General features: G+C 41.0%; 1 long non-coding RNA gene across 1 annotated transcript in view; it reads left to right on the forward strand.

The window, feature by feature from the left end:
* Positions 1-22,553, forward strand: part of LOC126227766 (uncharacterized) — a 305,322-nt gene that overhangs the window by 134,584 nt on the left and 148,185 nt on the right. Inside the window, exon 2 of the long non-coding RNA XR_007544056.1 lies at positions 14,584-15,074. This is a non-coding gene — a long non-coding RNA (uncharacterized LOC126227766). The remainder of the gene's footprint in view (positions 1-14,583; positions 15,075-22,553) is intronic.

Genomic DNA, 22,553 nt, shown 5'->3' on the forward strand with positions numbered 1-22,553 from the left:
TATGAAAATGTTACCGATAAGTGACCTGCTATCCTACTGCACATGAGTTGGAAAACTTACAACAAATACTAGATTGAAACAATGAAACAAAGTTTCTCGCTCAATTTTCCTATCCGTATCTTTTAAGAAATCTACATTAAAATCACCACAAACCAGTAACTGCTTCTTTTTGTCTGACAGGTAGCTCAATAAAGCCTCTAGTGAGAGAAGCCGTCTCCGCTGTTACGGCCACGTCATGAGAAAGCAAGACAACTCAGTTGCAAAAACAGAGCTCCACATCAACCCAGGAGGAACAAGCCCACCAGGAAGATCGGCAAAGAGATGGACTGACAACGTCAGAGGAGACATGCACGTTATTGGCTTAAGACCAGGAGATTTCAACGACAGGGAGAAGTGGAGAAGATGTAGCGATACAGCAGACCCCGCAAGTCGGGATTAATGCTTGGAAAGACAGAGAATTGTTTCTGGGTGGTTTGTTTTGCACACATTTAGGAATGTCAGACTGCAACCCATCGAGTGCAGAGAAATCGATATTTGGGTGCAATGAATGAGATCCGGTAAAACATACTGAAACTTTCCAAGACTCTTGGCTTCAAACTGACAGATTTAGAGGTTGGTTGGATGCCGTTGAAGGTAACAACAGAAAGGTGCGGTGTAAACAGTGTTACTTTATTGTTGCCTGCAGTAGAAGCGACCTCGAAAAAAATGCTTATCGAGTTAAACACATTAAACATGTTGAAACTGTGCAAAGGAACAAAACTATTGTTGATTGTTTTCGAAAATGTTTGATGAAAGCAAACATACGGAAAAGGCAAAGACAGCTGAACTGAGATTATCAACTTTTTTCGCTGAGTATATTGTTGTATTTTCAACGGTGGACCAACTTGTTCCTGTGTTAAAAGATATTTTCTCTGACTTCAAAATTGCTTCAGAGGTTACTTGAGGTCGTATAAAGTGTGCCAATATAGTGAAAAATGCTATTGCAGAAGTGGAAACTGATAAAACGTTTCAGTATCGAAAGGAAATTTTCTATTTTAGTGAACGAGAGTACCGACATATCAGATAGCAAACATATATACGTTTTAGTGAAATATGTGTCGCCAGTTGGGTATGTGAAAACCCAACTTCTGGAGTCGAAACCTCTGGATGCCAAAGACTGCTCGGAAGAAAATCTATTCATAGCTCTGAGGAGTGTGTCGAAAGAGAAAGATATTCCAATTACAAATGTAATTGGCATGGCTTGTGACAATGTGTCTGTAATGTTGGGAAGCTGTAATTATGTCATAACAAGACTTAGAAATGTTGTACCAAATCTGATTGTTCTCAACTCTATATGCCATTCATCTGCTTCAGTTACAAACAAGACATGTCAGAAGCTTCCTAGATCCTGTGAAGAGTTAATAAGGTCCATGACAACCAACATACCTGGCAGTGCAAAGCGCTGCACTATTTTACAAGAATTTCAAGAACTTTTAGGAGTTGAACGTAAATGGTTCTTTAAATTATCGGGAACGCGATAGCTTATTTTGCATATATGTGTTGTTCGTCTGCTGGAAAACTGGGACGTGTTTTTGCTCTACTTACAGTTAGCAACTGTTCAAAATTAACGTCTGCTGAAACAGAGCTTCACGAATTTGAAAGTTCGTGTATTATAAGGCGCGTTTACACTTAGCTCAGAACATGGTTTTGTTTGCAACATTGATCCCTCCACATGTTGGCTACGTTGTTCGTTGTTTGTGTAGTGGACTGACAAGGCAGCCAGTCCACAGTGACGGGTAGCCGAAAAGGCACACGTACACACACGCCGACTGGCGCGAAGTCTGGAACAGGATTCGTAATGAATGTGATAAAGAAAAGAACGTAGCTACTAGAACACTTAACTTTTATATCGTCCTTTGGTATACAGCAATCTTGATGATACAAGTGAGACTCATTAAGATACATGCAATGGTACAATTGGCGCCTTGCTAGGTCGTAGCCATTAACTTAGCTGAAGGCTATTCTAACTGTCTCTCGGCAAATGAGAGAAAGGCTTCGTCAGTGTAGTCGCTAGCAACGTCGTCGTACAACTGGGCCGAGTGCTAGTACGTCTCTCGAGACCTGTCGTGTGGTGGCGCTCGGTCTACGATCACACAGTGGCGACACGCGGGTCCAACATGTACTAATGGACCGCGGCCGATTTAAGCTACCACCTAGCAAGTGTGGTGTCTGGCGGTGACACCACAGTTTGTGTATTCAGTGATTACATATTGTCTCTAAAGTATATTTTGGTTTACTTCGACACTTTTAACGCTCTTTTCCAATTGAGGAAAATATTAATTCACAAGTTTTCAGGAGATTCTTTGGGTCTGTTTATAAAACATTGGTCAGAACTTTCAAAACCCTGGCGTTCTCACTGAAATACACAGGATTAATAAACTCCCATCATACCATTATCTCCTATTAGAACCAGAATATCTTGGTCCCAAATGTGAACGGTTATTACAAACTCGCTAGAAAATGTGGAAAGGGAATTCATAAACTAAGACTTAAATGCACTGATTTCTATATCGCAGCAATGGAATAAATGAAGGATCTGCCTATACACGACGAATTTTTTGGAGACTTAAAATTCGTAGAGTCAAATATTGCATTAACAGCTGACAGAAGGTACCAGATTTGTATCACGAATCGCATCGAAGTTTGGAGGATCTGATGTAATTACCTTTGCAGCTGAATGGAGAAGTCTACCGTTTGTGGCTGAAATAAGAAGAAGGAACTTTCAGAAATGGACTTGGATCGTATGCAGAGTGAAATCTCAAACTTGAAAGATTTCCGGTATCAGGGATTCAGAATATCAGTAAACTTGCTGAGCTGGTTCTTTCACTTCCACATTCTAATGCTGAATCCGAAAGAATATTTTCTATTGCAAGTGATGTAAAAAAGAGAAAATGAAACAGAATTCGAGGTGAGAAATGAAATTCATTTGTTTTGTGAGATGTTTATTTCAAGCAAACGGAATAGACTTCACAACTTATTAATTGGAACAAAAACAACTCATGCTTCACAATAAGAAAAACTTGTATTAAGTGAAAGTTTAACTGTGCGATGGAGACTGAAAGAGGGAGGAGTATGTGTATATCTCTTCAAAAGGAAGGCTGTATTTTCTGAAAGGATGTAATGTAAGTCCTGAGTTTACATTATATGATGTAGTATTGCGAGGGTGCTGTTATATATTGTAGTTGCATTTTACACTCTACTACTAGTTCAATGTGCTGCGTGTGGAATCGTAAGCCATCATTTCTTTTGTTATACCTATTGTCTCTCTCTCTCTCTCTTCCGCTCTCTATCTCTCTCTCTCACTCACTTTTCCTAGGCATCATGTGTTTTTCCTTACCATGGGACACTTTATACAGAAAAGGGACATTTTGAGTAACTGGTTGGGACTTTGAGTTTCAGAGGTTGGCATCACTGGTAGTTATTCGTAAAAAAAAAAGCAGAACAGACGACAGTCGTCACATTTAATCGATGTTCCGTGGTTGTCACTTTTTTAAAAGTTTATTGTATGGAGTACATTTAGAAAATCAAGATGTGAGTGATCTAATAATTGTCTCTTGACCGTTGACTCCGCTTATCTTTTTTTTTTCTTATTAAACGTAGTTAGGTTTAATATGAGTGAGCAAAATGTAAAAAAGTGCGACATGAAAATACTCTGCGGTTAACAAGTCGAGTTACAGGCGAAAGAAAAATCGTATGTATTCGTGGTTGTGTCATGCAGCGGATGCTGTCTTAATTCAGTGCGACGTTAAAGACTTGTGACGTACCATGGCTGGAACAGCTAGTTGAGTCTCCCAGTTGTGAATAACGTTGTTTCGGATTTACCGGTATTATTAAAATGATTCACAAAACTGCGTTGTTTGATGTACTTGGGAGTCATAATATGAAATTCGTTAACATAATTTATAAATTGAAGTTCATATAAGTTTAGTATGACTTGTATAACCGCAGTTTTGTTTCTGTAGATAGCTTCTTATGCGCGAATGTTACATAGTTGTGTGCTCATGAAAGTATGAGTCCATATAGTGCACAACGTGAGTGATGAGTGTGCCCCTTTTTGCCACACGTTGTGTAGTTGACGTGTATGATGCTCTTATTGTTTAGGTAGTTCGCGTGTCTTGTTTACAATATGGCTCGAAGTTGGTGTGTGTGTGTGGGGGGGGGGGGGGTATGTTGGTGTAGTAGAGATGATATGTGTGTATTGTAGATTGCGATGATGCGCATCCGCCTTTACCAGAACTTCACTTGTAATGTTTTTTGTTTAATCTGAATTCTGTTGTCTAATTCTACCGTAGCCCGAGTTCTGGAGTCAACGGAAGTGTCAGATTCCACCCGTCCGGTTTGACCCGTGACGTTATGGATGTTGTGGTCTGTGACATTACGGCGCTGAGTTTAGTTTGAGTTGTTTGTTTGTAGATGTCTTCTTGTGTTTGATGGTTCCCTCTGGTGGTGTGTGTATGTATGTGCGTTGCCTTGTGTGGTGTATTGGGTTTATTTGATCTCTGGTTTTGGAAGAGCGGAGTTGTGGCATTGTTCATGACCTAGGGATTGAAATTGTTTTCAGTGAGTTATCAGTTTTATTGTGTTCTGTGTACGTGTCAGCGTTTTCGATACGTTTTATTGGTTTGCTGTTTGTGGTGCGGTAAGACGTTTAATTTATTGATTGGAATCCCTTTTTTGTGTGAATATGATGATAAAGTGAAATAGCACCATGTTGCGGGCGGAGATGGGAGAGGATATGTTGTCCTCGATTAAGTTCCTGCAGGTGTCTGGATTAATAGCGGAATTTGTGAAGTGAGGCGTTTTGCCGAGAGAATATGCAGTTGGCGAAAGTTCCGGCTTCTCGGACCGCGGACGTGTACATGTGTTGGTGTCGGAAGGACAATGTTTGGAGCTCCTGTAGGCGCGGTACCTGGTTTGAGAAATCTACGTTGGGTGTGAGAGATTGTTTTCATGACGTACTATTTTTGTTATAGTCCTCTACTAGTTTTTGTGTGTATGCGGCTAGTGAGTGAGAGGACGGTGGTAGATTGGTTTTCTTTTTGTAGGGTAGTGTGTTCTGAGTATGTCAGTATAAGAGTAAGTTGGGTGAGCCGTGGTTCGTGTTTGAGATAGACGAGTCACAGTCTGGGAAGAGGGAAGTATGGGAGAGGTAAATCTCTGGTTGGTTTGTGGGTGTGGGGAGGTTGTTATTTTGTGGGGTGGGTATGCTGATTATGTTTTCAGGGTTTTGCAGGGGCGCACTAAGAGGGACTTGAAGGGTTAATTGAGGAGGGGAGTACTGTAGTTTCAGATGCTTTTTCGTCATACAGGGGTTTGGAGAAGAGGGCTTTTGATCATTTAGTTGTAAACCATAGTATAGAGTTTAAAAATTGCAAAACTGGTGCATGTGCTAATGCAATGGAGTTAGTTTTTTTTTTTTTTGGGGGGGGGGGGGGTTGGTGGTTAAATCAGTTATAAGGAAGGGGAGAGTGGCTCTTCTAACGTGCCATCTCATTTAGATGAGTATTGGTGTTGGAAGTGTGTCCCTGGCATTATTGTGTTTTTCGTGTTCTTCTGTGGGCAGTAGGGAAGATGTACAGGATAGTGGTTGGTTGAGGGTGTTCAGTATGTGGGGGGTGATTGTGGGTAGTTGTTGTGGATTTAGGTGGGGGGGGGGATTCTTTTATGATTATGTTCGAGAGACCTTTTTTTGTTACAGTTGTTTTTGATTTGTACTGTGTGATTGAGTTCAGTTTATTTTTGTGGTTTTTATTTGGTGTGTGAGTGAGTGTGTGAGTGAGTGTGTGAGTGAGTGAGTGAGTGAGTGAGTGTTGGCCAACCAAGTGTGCAGTGCCGGAATTTGTTGGTGGTAAGTAGTAGTTTTTTTGGGTCTATTGTTCATGTGTGTTTATCGTGCATCGATTGTTTTTAATTTCTGTGGGGAAGTTTGATTTTTGTGTTTTCGAGGTGATGTGGGTTTGGTTTTATTTATCGCAGTTGCAGGTGTTTGGTTTTTGGTATCATCGGCTGTGGTTGACCTACGTAGGTCAAGGGAAATGTTTGATTCCAATTTTTGTCATCTGATAATGAAGCCAATGAATGTCATGGCAAAAATTATTGTGGGCAAAAAATTTAAAGTGTGTTGCTGTAAGAGTAATTTACTTGTCAAGAACTATCACTAATTGTCTCTGTGAAGTTTTATGAAATGTCTCATTTTGGGTTTTATAGAAGCATTGTCATGAAGCATTGTCGTCTGGCATTATCATGTGGGGGCAATTCTAGGTATTTGCATGACATCTTGTTGTTGCAGCTTGTGGTCATTAGAGTAAATGCTAAATGTTCGTATATAGAGCACATTAGAAGCCAACATTCTGCGAGCTAAAGATCATGGAGGCAATAAACATTTGTACTTCTGTACATTGTACCAAGCAGTAGTTGGCAGAAGTAAAATGTTGAGGAAATATATTACGCTCTGCAAGAAACAATACATATTTATACATGATACTATAGATTGAACTTATAGTTGTTCGTATGTAGGTAACAAATTATTCAATAAAATACCACTATTTGTCTAAGTATTTACTGAGCATGCTTATAAACATAATGTGCTTGGCTCATGCCTGCCCCTTCTGCAGTGTGAAGGGAAAATGGTTAAATGTAATTGCATTACTTAACCTACTCTTGTTTTACAGAGAGTAATGTAACATTTATTGACATTATCTGTTGGTGTAATGACACCATTTGCCCTAATGACTTAGTAATAAAATTATTACTGTTAAATTATCCTTCAGGTATGTCACATGGAGCACTTAACTAAACAAACTTCGTTCTCGGCTAGAGTTTGATGCAAGCTATCGAACTGTTCACCATTCCGCCGCCTTACAGAACCACCCACTGTAACTGTTTTGAAGCCACAGTTGCTTGCACCATTCTCCCAGAGGTGGACTTGGGGATGTATTTGGGGGAGGAGTGAAACAGTCGGTCAGAACTAGTCGTACAGCAGTAAGTAAAAACTGTCGAATGTTTGCTTTGCGACTGCCAAGTAACTCTCGTGTTTTTTATTGCATGCTGTATCTAATTTGTTCACTTGCATTTCTTTAATCAGTGCCTACTATATTGGTTACACATTTACCATTTGCATTGGTAGCTTGCTCGTTACTTCCATGTTATACATGATGTATTCAAATTGTGATATGGATTATGTCAGCTGAACAGCAGATTGCATGGCAGATGTCCAGTGACACTGTACCTGTCTCTTACTTTGCATGCTGCAGTTCATATTTATGAATTGAATAAAGGACAGTGAACATGACAAACGGTGAGTGGAATTGTCACATTCCAACCAAACCTTAGCCTCGGGCTTTGCCACAGGTCACTTTGTCACCACATCTAGTTTTCTTCCTACTGTTAACACTGAAAACAAACACAGTTGTTTAGTTACAATCACTCATTTCGCAGTTGCCGACTGCATCGTGCAACAGAAGAGCCGGGACATTAACTACATTTAGCCTCTTGCATAGATCATTTAAAACATGTATGAAGTAGTGAGTTATCCTTTCCTTCTACTGTTGTAATTGTGGATATTGCTGTCACTTTCAGAATGAAGTGAATTTTAGCATACTTAATCAGTGAATGAATGCAATTTGAGCCTTTGGTTGACGTCCCTAATTGCTTAGATATGTCCACAACACAGAATATTCTCCCACAGAACATTAATGAATGAATGTCTCTGTATCCCCAGAGTTGGCCAGTTTTGAGTTTTTATCGGTATTTGAACCCAAGAACCTGGAAGTTTCTACCCAATTTATTATATTCTGTTGTCATGCTAACATTAATAGGTGATGAACTTTGTTTGCAATGCCAAACTGGATGATTTATGTTTCTCAAAGTTTGCAGCAGGTACATTTGTCTAGAACCACGTGTTTCGTCTGGTTTGAATTGATTGCTTATTTTGTTTTGATCTGATAAGCTGAAAGTGCATTATTGTACTGTGTCGTGCAATGTTTGTCGGATTCTGATAATGAGTGTTTACGACCTGTCGCCGCTCGTGGCATGGCTTGCATTTGTGCGTGCTACTGCGGCTTACAATAAAAAAAGAGGAATTGTCTCATGAGCGAAACAATGGCAAGAGACTGCTATTTGTTGTTACTTACACTGCTGCTTTCTTTGATTATGATCAACAAGAACCAAATAATAGACTGTGTGTGATAGATGATGATCTGAACGAGAGTTTGGCAAAAAATTTTCTCTGTTTGAAAATCTTTGCAGCCGCCTGTTTAGTACATTACATTCTGCACAGAAATGAGTCCTCTTAGATTTAAAAATCTAGTCAGTTGCCGTGCTTCATTTCTGACTGAATCACTATTCAGCGTAAGAATAATACAAATATAGGCATGACATGATACGTATATTCTTCCGTGTTTGCTGTTGTCTCACTCTAGTTTCGTAGTTAATTAGGCAGACAGGATTTAAATGAGATAGCAGCAAATACAAAAAATACATGGCATAATGTTTACATTCTTCTACCTTTTCTTTTAATTTATTTACTGATGCAGAGGTTTTGGCGCCAGTATTTATCTTTGTGCCTGCAAAGCATGCCTGTGTAGCGCTGCGTATATTAGACAGCAGAAGTTAGTTGTGGCGGCACCTACCAACATTTTTCAGAACTTTCGCTTACTTTGAACCTGATTGTAAACCGCAGACAGTTTTTTAGATTACAAAAACTGGAAAAAAGTGTGGCTTAGATTTGAGTAAATACAGTAATTCTTTCTCCGTTGCTGTATAATTCAGCTCGTGTTTGTCTAGGCTGCAACTAGCGAAAGCAATGGTTTTATTTTCTCCCTCTTCTGGGTCCCATTCCCCTTGCAATAATTCTGCTGCTATGCCATATTCTGATGCATCTGTTGTGATGCCAAATGGTTCACGAAGACTTGGATGATTTAAAATAGTATCATTGTCTAGGGTATCCTTTACTTCCTGGAATGCCTTTTCTGCATTTTCATCCCATAATCATTTTGCCTTTTGCTTTAATAGCGATAGTAGATGTGGATTACTATGACTTGTCCTTGTATATACCGTCTACAAAATCCCACTAATCCTAAAAAGGAACATAACTATTTTACATTCTGTGGATGTGGACAGTCTTTAATCGCTTTAATGCGTTATGGATCAGGTTTAATTCCTCTTATTCCTTAAAGATGTCCCAAGAATTTTAGTTCCTCTCGCCCAAAATGTGATGTAGCGAGCGAGCTTAGTAGTTATTCCCTTGGTATAGAATTTCTCTATTGCTCTTGAAAGTACATCACAATGTTCCTCCCAGGTTTCTGAAACAATCAGTATATCTTAATCATAAATCAATAGCTCTTGTAACAACTTTCTCCCTAATGTTTGATATAATGCTCTTATAAACACTGATGCTGATATGTTTAACCCAAATGGCGAAACTTTAAGCTTGTAGACTTTCTGTCATATAGGAATGCAGTATAAGGTCTAGATTCTTTAGCTAATTTCACCTTCCAGTACCCATCTGTCTGATCCACAGAACTAAAATAATTTGCTTTTGCAAAATGAGCACGTAGTTCGTTTATGCATATGGGACAATCTCTCTCCAGTTCAATGTGACAATTCCAGGTTCTCGCGTCTAGTACTAGGCGCACACCACCTGTTGCCTTTCTGACAACTAACAGTGGATTGTTGTATATGCTTGTGCTTCTTTCTACAACATTATTATCCAACATTTTATGTATTTCTTCCTGTACTTCCTCTTACGTTGATAGGTACAGGGTAAGGTCTAAAGAAAAAAGGTTCCTTGGTTTTGATCTTAAAACTACCCACATAATCTCCTATATTCCCTGGTTTGTCTGAAAATACATCTGAATATCTGCATAATATTCCATATAGCTCTTCCTTTTGAGTAAGGGTTAACAACATTTCAGATTCGTAAGCCTTAGCATACAAATCAGCTTTATTTGCAATTTGTTGTAGATTACTTACATCCTTTTCCATTGAACTCGTATTAGCTATTAACCATAAATTATTACTCCCGTTTAGTCCTTGACATCGATCTGTCTTAAACAAGATCTATTAGGCTACAGTTATCTAGATTGCACTTAAAGAAATCACTCTGAAAGTCTATTACCACCGCACATTTCATTAACCAATCTACTCCTAGTAATACTTGTGTATTTATTTTAGGGACTATTAACATGGTTTGTTCAAACACAAGTTGATCTATTTAAAATGTAATCCTTGTTTCCCATTTCACTACATTGCTCTTAATACCTGTAATACCTACAATATTTACTCCCGTAACAGGTAAGTTAGGAAATTCCTTTATTCTTCCACTTAATAGCCATTCCTCGAAAATTGACACTTTGCTTCCTGAATCAATGTAAATTTCCACTCCTTGATTTCGTATTCCTCCGATTGCAATTGGTTTGCGTTGCACTTTTTCTAAATTTTCCTCTTTCGCTAATAACCAATCGTTAATAGGTGATATTTTACTATAAACGATCATTTTACTTATATATATATGGGCCGAGTATTGTTCTGCGACATCCTGAATTCTGGCCGTTGACCTGGGATTTTTCTCGTTTTCCATCACTATGACCGGATACTGATTGGAACTTACTTCAACAGTACGGTGGTTTGCCCCATGTTATTTTGTTGCATATTTATTTGTTGGTTTTGAGGTGTAAACACCTGTGAATTGATGTTATCAATCTGAATTCTTTCCCCTCTAGGGTTATTGTGATTTAGACCATTATCCCTGCTGTGAACAGTTTCATTACTGCTTACTCTACAATAATTGGATTCCTTCGTCCGCGGTAAGGAATTAGGAAAGGATATGTTATTTCTGTTCCCCGTATTTCGGTCATTCACTGAATAATTTTCATTTCTTTCAGTATTGAGTGTGTGTAAAACTTCAATAAACATTAATAACTCATTCACGGTTTTCCACCCTCTGTACAATATTCCTTGTTGAACGTGGTATGGTAAACATCTAATGAGTACTTTCAGGAAGTGCATTCATCTGTTGGATCATCTAAGTATTTAGATTTTGTCAAATGCCATTCCAAATACTTTTAATATGTGCCCCATGACTTATTGTATGGAGTAGGGTCTAATAACTTTAAGATTAATTTTTCCTGGATACTTGAAGACCAGTGCTTTCTCTTAAAGCTTTCTGAGACGCAAGTTCTTCTGCATGAGTATTTCCCCATTCCACTGCTTCTCCCAATACGTGTCCTTATGTGAAATCTATTTTCTTTAAGTCATCCCAATTTTTGGGCAAAGATCTGGCAAACACTCGTAAAAAATAAATTGGGTGTCCATCACTGTCTGGTTTGTACTTTGGAAATTGCCTTGCTAAATCAAACCTATTACCTATAGATAAACCCTCTATTACTTCTTTAGTTACTTCTGTTATAGTTTCAGGTTTACAATTTTCTAATTTCTTTTTATTATTGTCTATTGCTTTCCATATTCTATGAAGTTCTTGTTTACTGTTAACTGTACCTTCCCCAGAAGTGATTTTTGCCATTATTTATTTCTGTTTTGTCTTTTACTTCTTTTTCTACGAATAACTGTAAACGTTTCTCCAAATGTTGTATAGCATGAGGTGTTCCTGCTACAGCATTTTCCCGTATGGACGTGATTTGCTTATTTATGTCTGAAATACTAGTGCATACCGCTTGGAATTGGGAATTAACATTATCTACATAGCCTGTCCACTGTCGGGTTGTTAATGTATGTACACTTTCCTGTAAATGATCTGTTAACACTTGTTTAGCTACTTGTTGCACCACTAATGGCACTGAGTCTCGTAATTCTTTTACTCTAGAATTTATTTCCATTATTTTGATGTTTTGATTATTAACTTGTGCATTAAAGTTGGATCCTAAGTTAGGTTTAACCTCTTGTATTTTATGGTTGAGTACGTCATTGATTCAGTAACTCGTTCCTTAATGGACTAAATTAGTTCTACTTGTTCCACTCTCCGTCCTTTCCTATATTTCTCTGCTTGTTTTTTAATCATACCTTTTAGTATTGCCTTATCCTTCTCTGCTTGTTCTTTAATTATGCTTTCCAGTATTGCTTTATCCTTCTCTGCTTGTTCTTTATTTATGCCTTCAAGAATCTATCTTAACTCCTCGTTTTGCATTGCCATATTTCTTGTGATTGGCATACACTTTTTATTACTAATCGACAGTATTAATATTAAACCCTACACTCGCAGAAATGTCTCAACTTTTTTTTTTAATGTTCACGGCTCACCCTTCTGCGGAACTGTGAACTGCGTGCTTGTTGTAGAACAGCCGAAGCCAGTGCTGAAGTCGAAGCCGATGTCTGCTCTTGCTGCCACTGTCTTCTTCTTTTTTTTCTGTTTCAGGTATCCAACAGTAAATTATAGTTTCCATTCATTATGTGTTTACTGATCAGACAGTTCATTCAAAAGAAGCTCTTAAATATTATTCTTCTTGATTCCTTGCTACGTGTGAGGTAAGACACTGTTGTTGATCGCTGGTTGTCAGGGGCAGCTTCTGTATTCTATTCTTTGGAGTCGTAATTCTGGTTCAGATCAATTTTCTGCACTTAATTGCTGGTGCATTCTCCATTCGCCTTTTCCACAGTTACCATATGGGGTGTATTTTTCCGCTTTCTCCTGCTGATACATATTTTGTAGGGTTTGTGGTGGATCTTACACCAGCACTATGGGGAAGTTGCATCCCTGGCTGATACAGCAGGACAATATTTTGCCGACCCTGATACACCGCCAGATGAAAGTAGTATTACCTTTATCCTCTCGTCTCAGAGTAGTTGTTTGGTGGTCTGAATCCTTCCATGCCACCTCCCTGTCGATCCAACTGTGGTGAAGATACCTGGAATGTTTTTGCAAGTTCTCTCTACTGCACTACTAAATAAATAGCCACACTTATCACAAACGGGGTACATTGTGCCCAACATTTTCACTATTACTTTTAACAACACAACAAACATTTGCTACGGTAATACCATTCTCTTGAGAACATTCAAAAATGTCCGTATATGCGTACTTCAGGACCTGAGAGAGCAAACCAGATAAACAACTACTGCTGTTCAATCGTTCATTATGCCCTTGTTGGTGCGTCATTTACTCCACGGTTCTCGGATTCAGGCACTTGCTTCACTATGCCACAAATGACTCCCGTACGACCAGTGGTTGTAATACCATTTTACTGTTTACTGGTCACCTTCTCGCTGGCTCCACGACTGCTCCACATTCACTGCATACAAGAAAGGAAAACACACAGTTTCCCCTTTCTCACCACATTTCTTATTCAACTTACTCGTGGGCACCTCATGTCGACGTTCTTCCAATGGTGTGTTGGGATGTTTATAAATATCTTGAAACGCTACACTAACCAACCTTGGAAATCATGACATAATTAGAATAAACAACATAGTTTATGCCAGTTGTTGTTACAACCACTGATAACATTTAATAATGGGCTGCTTACATTCTTTGCTTCGTAAACTCATGACACTATTTATAAAAGCCACAAATTGGAATTGCACACTAGAATTAATGTGGTCATGAAAATAAAGCAAGAACAGGATTCAGGTCTTTGTTTGAAACCTGAGGAGCATTCGAGCATTCATTTCATTTTGTACATGTATAGATGATAGTGTGTTCCAGTGTGTATTACTTGAACAGTGAATTGTGTTTTATACATCTCGTGTACATTTGCAATCCATTTGGTTTGCATGCAGGAGACATGTCAAAAATTTATAACACAGTTACAAAGGAAAACACAGGAGAATTGCTTCAATTTAACCCTTGTATCTCTGGAAAGATCAGTGAAATAAATGTTGGTGTCAGTAGTGTTCAGTTAAAACCTGAAATTGTTAAAACTGAACAGAGCTCCAGGGCGATGTGAATCCCTGTCGTATTCAATACTGAGCTAGTCCCCCTTCTAACTATAATCTATTGGTCAAAAAGGGGTAGTAGAAGTGATAGATAAAATTACTGTCCAATACCCCTGACATAGATTTGTTGTGTAATCTTAGAACATATTCTGAGCCCAAACATAATGAGGTATCTCAAACAGAAGACCACCTAGGTGCCAACCAGCACGGATTCCAAAAACATCAGGGCAGCAATTTAGAGGCAGCATTTCTTGGTTTTTGAAAAGCATTTGGCTCACAGTCAGTACCAAACTTAGGCTTATTGTTAAAAGTATGGTCATATGGGGCATCAAGTGAAACTTGATTGGATTGAGGACTTTCTGGTAGGGAGAACACATGTTGTCGTGGATGGAGAGTCATCTTCAGATAAAGAAGTGACTTTGGGTATGCCCCGGGGTAGTGTCAGGACCCTTGCTGTTCGTGTTGTTTATTATTGACCTTGTGCACAATATTAATAGTAACCTGAGACATTTTGCAGATAATGCAGTTATCTATAGTAAAGTACCATCTGAAAGAAGCCGCATAAATATTGTCATATCTTGATCAGATTTCATAGTAGTGTAAAGCTCTTGTACCCAAAAATCTTATATATACAGGATTCATTATTTTTCCTTGCAGAAAATTTGAGGGAGCCATCTGGAGGTGGCATTGAGGCAGCAACAACATACATCACAACCTGTCCGTGGAAATGGCATGGCAAGCCGTTCCACAGGACTACATCCAGCATCTCTACGATCGTCTCCATAGGAGAATAGCAGCCTGCATTGCTGCGAAAGTTGGATATACACTGTACTAGTGCCGACATTGTGCATGCTCTGTTGCCTGTGTCTATGTGCCTGTGGTTCTGTCAGTGTGATCATGTGATGTATCTGACCCCAGGAATGTGTCAATAAAGTTTCCCCTTCCTGGGACAATGAATTCACGGTGTTCTTATTTCAATTTCCAGGAGTGTACATCACAACCTGTCCGTGATGCGTCCGGCGCCATCACCACATACAGTTAAATTGTTGGCTACCCTCACCACATGTGGGGGTATCAGCGACTCCGTAGCAGCATCCGGGCCCTTCGTGGACGCCGTCCATGTGTGCTGGACCATCACAGGTGCATTGGTAGGTAGTGCTTGGCTCAGTGGAGAACAATAGAGAAGAGAAAAGGGCCCTTTGGTGCATTGGCAGGATAGAAGGTGTTTGTGTGCTGGACTGGGGTCAGGGGAAGGGATGAACATGCGGAGGACACGGACTAGCAAAGGTTGAGGACTGGGGGATCGCGGGAACGAAGAGTGTGTCATACGAAGAGTTACCACCTGCCCAGTTCAGAAAAGCTGATCTTGGTAGGAAGGATCTATATGATGCATTCCTTAGAGTGAAGCACATTTTGTCGGATAGCATGATCAACAAATGTGTAGTCAGCTGTCTCCTGACAACAGTATGGTGGTGGCCATTCATCCAGACAGACAGCTTGTCGTGCCTTTTTAGAATGTAGCACAGTGGTTGCAGCATAGTTTGTAGATCACACGGCTGCTTTGACAGGTGGGGTAGGAGATTCCAGTGACAAGACTGGAGCAGGTGGTAGTGGAAGAATGTACGGGACAGGACTTGCATCTGGGTCTATTACAGGGGCATTACAGGAAGATTCAGTGGTTGGCAGAATACCACTGTGAGGATAGTGGATGGGACATTCCTCATTCCACGACACAACGAGGGGAAATCGGGGAAATCGAAACCCTGGTGGAGAATGTGATTCAGTTTCTCCAGTCGTCAGGGGAGAGCCCCTTTGTGACCAGACTGTGGATTTGTGAGCTGTGGGAGATGACTGGTGGGATCAGGCCTGGGAGATCTGTTTCTGGAAAAGGTGCGGAATGTAATTTAGAATGGTGTGGAATGGGTGGCAGCTGCTGAAGCGGATGTATTCTTGGTACTTTAGATGTTGATGGAGGTGGTGGTAGAGATCAAGAATGATGGCTTGTTGGATGGAGAAGGAACAGTGAAGTAAATGGGGAGAAGGTGTAGAGGTTCTGGATGAGTGTCTGTAGGTGATTCTGTGGATAACCTTATTTCTCATCAGTCCTTTGCTCATTAGGTTAATCATTCCACTCAACAGATCATGCACTACTTCACTTCACTTCACTTTCTGTGAGGATAACAATGTCATCAACTAATCTTATCGTTGATATTCTTGACCCTGGATTTCAACCCATCTTGGAACCTTTCTTTCATTACCATCCATGTTTGTTCTGTATATAGATCAAACAATAGGGGCAAAAGACTACATCCCTTCTCTAACAGGAGTGCTTCATTCTTGGTATTCCATTCCTACTGATATTTCCTGGTTATTATTGTTGCACACATCAGCAACTGGGGGGGGGGGGGAGGGGGAGGTAGCAGGAAGCGATGAGGAGACAGGAGCTGAAGCTGTGGCTGGTGCCAGAGCTCATGTCCGCTTCCCGGTGTTTGTTTTATGACTGTCCCAGAATGTCAGCTAAGAAATAAGGCAGAGGGCACTGCTCTGCACTTAGCGACAGTGCGAGGTCTTCTGTTGATGACTACAGTGACATCTTCAAGTGGTGCGAGAGCCCCGTGGCTAGCTGCATAATGAAGAGAAACGGACACCTGTGGACATCGGCTGCCCCTGCTAGCCACCAAGCGGTGTGTGGCGGAGGGCACTATTCGCGCCGAAGTCATATCGCCCCCTCCGTTCCACTCGCGGATCTCGCGAGGGGATAAAAGACTGAATGCCTCAGTACAAGCTCTGATTTCCCTTATCTTTGAATGGTGGTCATTGGGTGATACGAAAGTAGTTGGTAATAATATATGCTCTACATCCTTGTCGAAAACCGGATTTTGGAATTTAGTGAGCAGCCCCTTCTGTTTAGCGCATCATCTATCTGCAAGTGTGCCCCACTTCAAACTTTCTATGAGATTTGAAACACTCTTGCGATGGCTAAATGCACCAGTCACAAACCTTGGTGTTTTTCTTTGGACTTTCTCAATCTCTTGAATCAGACACAACTGGTAAGGGTCTCACACAGATGAACAATAGTCTAAGACTGGATGAACAAAAGTATTGTAAGCAATTTCCTTTGTTGAAGGACTGTATCGCTTCAGGATTCTACCAATAAACCCCAATCTAGAGTTCGCCTTACCTGTTACTTGTGTAATCTAATCGTTCCGTTTGAGATAATTTCGTATAGTCACACCCAGATACTTGACGTATACATTAATGTGAATTTTTGCTTTGTTATGCGCAGTAGGTAACACATACTAATATTGAGAGATAAGTGCCATTCATTACGCCACATGTTTATTTTCTGCAAATCCTCATTGATTTGTTCACAATTTTTGTGTGATACTACTTTTCTGTAGACTACACCATCATCGGAAAACAGTCAAATGGCGCTGTCAGTACGATCAACCAGATCATTTATGTAAATCGTAAAAAGCAGCGGACCTATTACACTGCCCTGGGCCACACCTGATGTTAGGCTTGTTTCTGTTGAAGTCTCCACATTCAGGACGACATACTGCTTTCTGTCTATTAGAAAACTTTCTATACAACCGCATATGTTGTCAGAGAGACTGTAAGCGTGCACTTCTAGGAGCAAGTGACAGTGGGGAACTGAGTCGAACGCCTTTCGAAAGTTGGGGTATATAATGCACAGAGGGGGCCAGCTGTGTCTCGCATGACCACTGTTCCCTAAAACAGTGCTGGTTTCTTCAGATGAGCTTCTCAGTCTAGAAAGGTCTTTATATCTGAACACAAAATATGTTCCACGATGGTACAACAAATTGATGTCCGTGAAATTGGCTGGTAATTATGTGCATCCGATTTTCTACCCTTTTTGTAAATTGCTGTGAGCTGGGCCTTCTTCCAGCCGTGGAACTTTCCACTGTTCCATTGATTTCTGGTAGATGACTGATAAGAATGGTGCTATATTTGTAGCGTAGTCAACATAAAAGAATACAGGGATACTGTCTGGACCAGATGCGTTCCTGCTATCTAAGGATCTTAACTGTTTCACAATCCCAGATACACTAAACACTGTCAGCCATCCTTGCATTTGTTCGATAATTGAAAGGGGAATGGTGCTGCAGTCCTGTACCATGAGTGAGTTTTTAAAAGCTAGGTTTAGAATTTCAACCTGCAGTTTATCATCATCTATTACATTACCTGTACTGTCAGCCAGAGAAGGAATTGAATTATTTGTAGCGTTCATAGATTTTATGTGTGACCAAAATTTTTGGGGGTTATTTTTAGAACCCGCAGGTATAATATTGCTTTCAAATTCGTTAAAAGAATCTCTCCTTGACCTTTTGACAGCTGCTTTCATTTCGCATAATTTCTGTTTTTCAGCCGGGCAGTGACTATGTTTGAAACAACTGTGCAAAATTCTGTGCTTTCCCAGCAACTTCCTAATATGTTTGTTGAACCAAGGTGGATCCTTTCCCTGCCCTATATTTTTGCTAGGCACATATTTCCCTAGCACGTGGTGAACAATACCTTTAAATTCCAACCAGAGATGCTCAATATCTTCTTGTCCCGTGGTGAATGCTTGGAGCTGACTATGAATATCTTCATTAATGACACTCTTATTTGCCTTTCCAAACAAGAAAACTCTAAACTATTTCTTTGGTTTTCTTGCAACTTCCTCTGACATAGAAGCCACAGCCACATTATGGTCACTAATACCTTCTTGTAGATGAACTTCTTCAAAAAGTTCAGGTCTGTTCATCGCCAAGATATCTAATAAGTTCTCATCTCATCTCATCCCAGGGCCCCAAGAAGCTGAAGGGTATGCAAACTGCATTACCTGGGCAGACCACAAACCCGAGAACAGAGTATCAGTTACAGAATAACCCAATTTACAGGTGTGATGTTGATTCAGGTGCTCCCACCGCAATTTGCATGGACCTTCTGTCAAAATATGCAATTTCCAAGCAACATTATGACAATATCTTGTACCCAGCACTTCCGACCACTGTGTGATCTGAAAAAAAATTAGAAAAAAAAGTTCATTGCGTTTATACATTGCCTTAGTGAGTGGAGCAGGTGCAGGCTGCTGCTGTGGTGGCTGCAGCAACTAGAGCAAGGAGCGGTGTCACCGTCTGTGAAGCAACTCTGCTGGTGATGTGCTGTTGCGAAGTGTTAGAACAAGAAGAGAAGCAAATGTTGGTCCCCCATGTGGCAGGTGCGTAGTTTATCCGTCTTCTGCTTAAAAGTTCGAATAAAGCATTCTGCTTCTCCATTGGACTGCTGCACTTGGGATGCGATAAATCCCTTTGGCTGTACAGAAGTCATCGAATTCTGCGGTCACAAATTGTGGTCCTTTGTCAGTCACAAGCAATGCTGGTAGACCTTCAAGGCAAAATATGGAATGCAAGGCTTGAAGATTGTAAAGCATCGTCGTAGAGGGTGTGGGAACCATAAAAGGAAAGGAAATTGCTGTACATTTCAGAGAAAGTCTGCCAATGAGTGTTCTGGTAGTGTCCGGCAAAATCCAAATGCAAGTGCTGGCTTTTGCCAATCAAAGAACTGTTGTGGAGGGCCTGGCTTGTGTTCCGCACAAGTAAGGCACTGAATCCAGAATGAGATTTTCACTCTCCAGCAGTGTGTGCGCTGATACGAAACTTCCTGGCAGATTAAAACTGTGTGCCGGACCGAGACTCCAACTCGGGAGCTTTGCCTTTCGCGGGCAAGTGCTCTACCAACTGAGCTACCCAAGCACGACTCACGCACCGTCCTCACAGCTCTCACAGGAGAGCTTCTGTAAAGTTTGGAAGGTAGGATGCGAGGTACTGGCGGAAGTAAAGCTGTGAGGACGGGGTGTGAGTCGTGCTTGGGTAGCTCAGTTGGTAGAGCACTTGCCCGCGAAAGACAAAGTTCCCGAGTTCGAGTCTCGGTCCGGCATACAGTTTTAATCTGCCAGGAAGTTTCAAGGCTCTGAATAGTTACCTGCTGTACTTGGAAGTCCATGCCAAACCGCATACCATGTTGGTGAGCCAGTTGCTTGGTATGGGCTATGACTTAGTGACCCTGATGAAGCAGAATAAGAAAATGTCTCCAGAGATCCTCTGGAATTGCCACACACAACTGTTCAGATTCAGTACACTGACACTTCATAGCACAGGCAAGTCATGCTGATATGCAAAGTCTCAACAAACGCCAGGCTACCAGTTTGTTTCACAGTGAGTGACCAATTGGTGTGGATGTAGTACAACATAATCCACAAGTAGGGATCTGCTGTCATTGCCTGGGCAATCTTCTGGTTGTCTAAAGGAAACTGACAGACCGGTGACTCAGTGTGGCAACAAGACACTTCTGATGCTTCAAAGTCTGCACCCAGTGCCAAAGGAAGATGCATAAGTGTGTCTGCATTGGCATACTTTATTGTGGGCCTGTGCATTATCTCGCGTTGTAGTGCTATAAGATGAGAGTCAAATGTTGCAGTTTATGTGCAGTGAAATTCTGGATGGGCTTGGCTGGGCTAAAAACTTACTGCAAAGGGTTGTGACCGGTGATCAAGTAGAACTTTCTTCTGCGCAAATACTGGTGAACTTTAGTCATTCCAGAGATGAAGGCAGGAGGCTCCTTCTGTATTTCCAGATGGTAGCTCTGAGCTTTGTTAAGCAATTTGGAGCCAAAAGCTATTGATCTGTGAGTAGAACCAATCCTGCAGCAAAGGCATTAGTAGTCAAGACCATAGGTTTTGAAGGATCAAAATGAAAGAGGCAGTGATCACTGAGGAAAGAGTCTTTGAGTCGTCAAAAAGCAGGGTCACGTTCTTGGGACGACACAAAAGGTACATTCTTCAGCAAAGACAGTGCAGTGGTGCCGCAGTCGGAGCTGGATTTGGAGTGAAGCAGATGTAATACATCAGCTTGCCTAGCACTGACTGCAGTTCTTCGGAGATCTGAGGCTACGAAGGACCTGCAAGTGTGACGACACCAGACGAACTCCCTGAGAATTAATTACATACCCTGAGTACTCGATCTCAGTTTGAAAAAACACACGCTCAGGTCTATTGCATTTTAGGCGTCTTCTGATAACACTTGGCACAGGCTGTGCAATTTATAAAGGTGCTCATCTGCTTTGGGATCATCTAAACAATTTGTACACAAAGGCACAGGTGCAGCTAATTGTTCCAAACAGCACTGAAAAATTGGAGGTGTGGGTGCACTACCGAAAAGCAAATGAAGAAATTTGAGGAGTCCCTTATGTGTATTAATGACACACACCTGCTGTGATTGTTCATCTAAAGGAATCTGGAGGAAGGCATTGTGTAAATCAATCTTCTTCTTCCTTCTTCTTCCATGGCACTGCAATCCAGAATGAACCTTGGCGTTCCCAATGAGCTTCCACCATCCATCACGGTCACATGCTACCCTCATCCAGTTTTTTTATCCGAGCTTCCATATGTCTTCTCTCACTCCCTCCAGCCATCTTGCTCCAGGTCGACCTCGCCATCTTTGTCCTCCCGGATTATCAAAGAGAATCTTCTTTATCACCTCAGACTCCTCCGTTCTTGCCACATGACGTGCCCATGTTATCCTTCTTGATGCTATGATTTTTGTTACAGGAGCATCAGCATATGTAACGTACAATTCTTCATTGTACCTTTCCTCTGTTGTTCTGTGTCACACACAGGGCCAGTTATTCACTGCAAAACTTTCCTCTCATATATGTCGGCAGCCTTGCATCGGTTTCTGTCAAGGCCCATGTTTCTACATCTAAGTCTACATTTATACTGCGCAAGCCACCCAATGGTGTGTGGCGGAGGGCACTTTACGTGCCACTGTCATTACCTCCCTTTCCTGTTCCGGTCGCGTATGGTTCGCGGGAAGAACGACTGCCGGAAAATCCTCCGTGCGCACACGAATCTCTCTAATTTTACACTTGTAATCTCCTCGGGAGGTATAAGTAGGGAGAAGCAATATATTCGATTCCTCATCCAGAAACGCACCCTCTCGAAACCTGGCGAGCAAGCTACACCGCGATGCAGAGCGCCTCTCTTGCAGAGTCTGCCACTCGAGTTTGCTAAACATCTCCGTAACGCTATCACGCGCCGCTCTTCTTTGGATCTTCTCTATCTCCTCCGTCAACCCGATCTGGTACGGATCCCACACTGATGAGCAATACTCAAGTATAGGTGGAACGAGTGTTTTGTAAGCCACCTCCGTTGTTGATGGACTACATTTTCTAAGCACTCTCCCAATGAATCTCAACCCAGTACCCGCCTTACCAACAATTACTTTTATATGATCATTCCACTTCAAATCGTTCCGCACGCATACTCCCAGATATTTTACAGAAGTAACTGCTACCAGTGTTTGTTCCGCTATCATATAATCATACAGTAAAGTATCCTTCTTTCTATGTATTCGCAATACATTACATTTGTCTATGTTAAGGGTCAGTTGCCACTCCCTGCACCAAGTACCTATCCGCTGCAGATCTTCCTGCATTTCGCTGCAATTTTCTAATGCTGCAACTTCTCTGTACACTACAGCATCATCCGCGAAAAGCCGCACAGAACTTCCGACACTATCTACTAGGTCATTTATACATATAGTGAAAAGCAATGGTCCCATAAC

This window comes from Schistocerca nitens, unplaced genomic scaffold (assembly GCF_023898315.1).
Source record: "Schistocerca nitens isolate TAMUIC-IGC-003100 unplaced genomic scaffold, iqSchNite1.1 HiC_scaffold_340, whole genome shotgun sequence".
Taxonomy (NCBI): Eukaryota; Metazoa; Arthropoda; class Insecta; order Orthoptera; family Acrididae; genus Schistocerca; species Schistocerca nitens.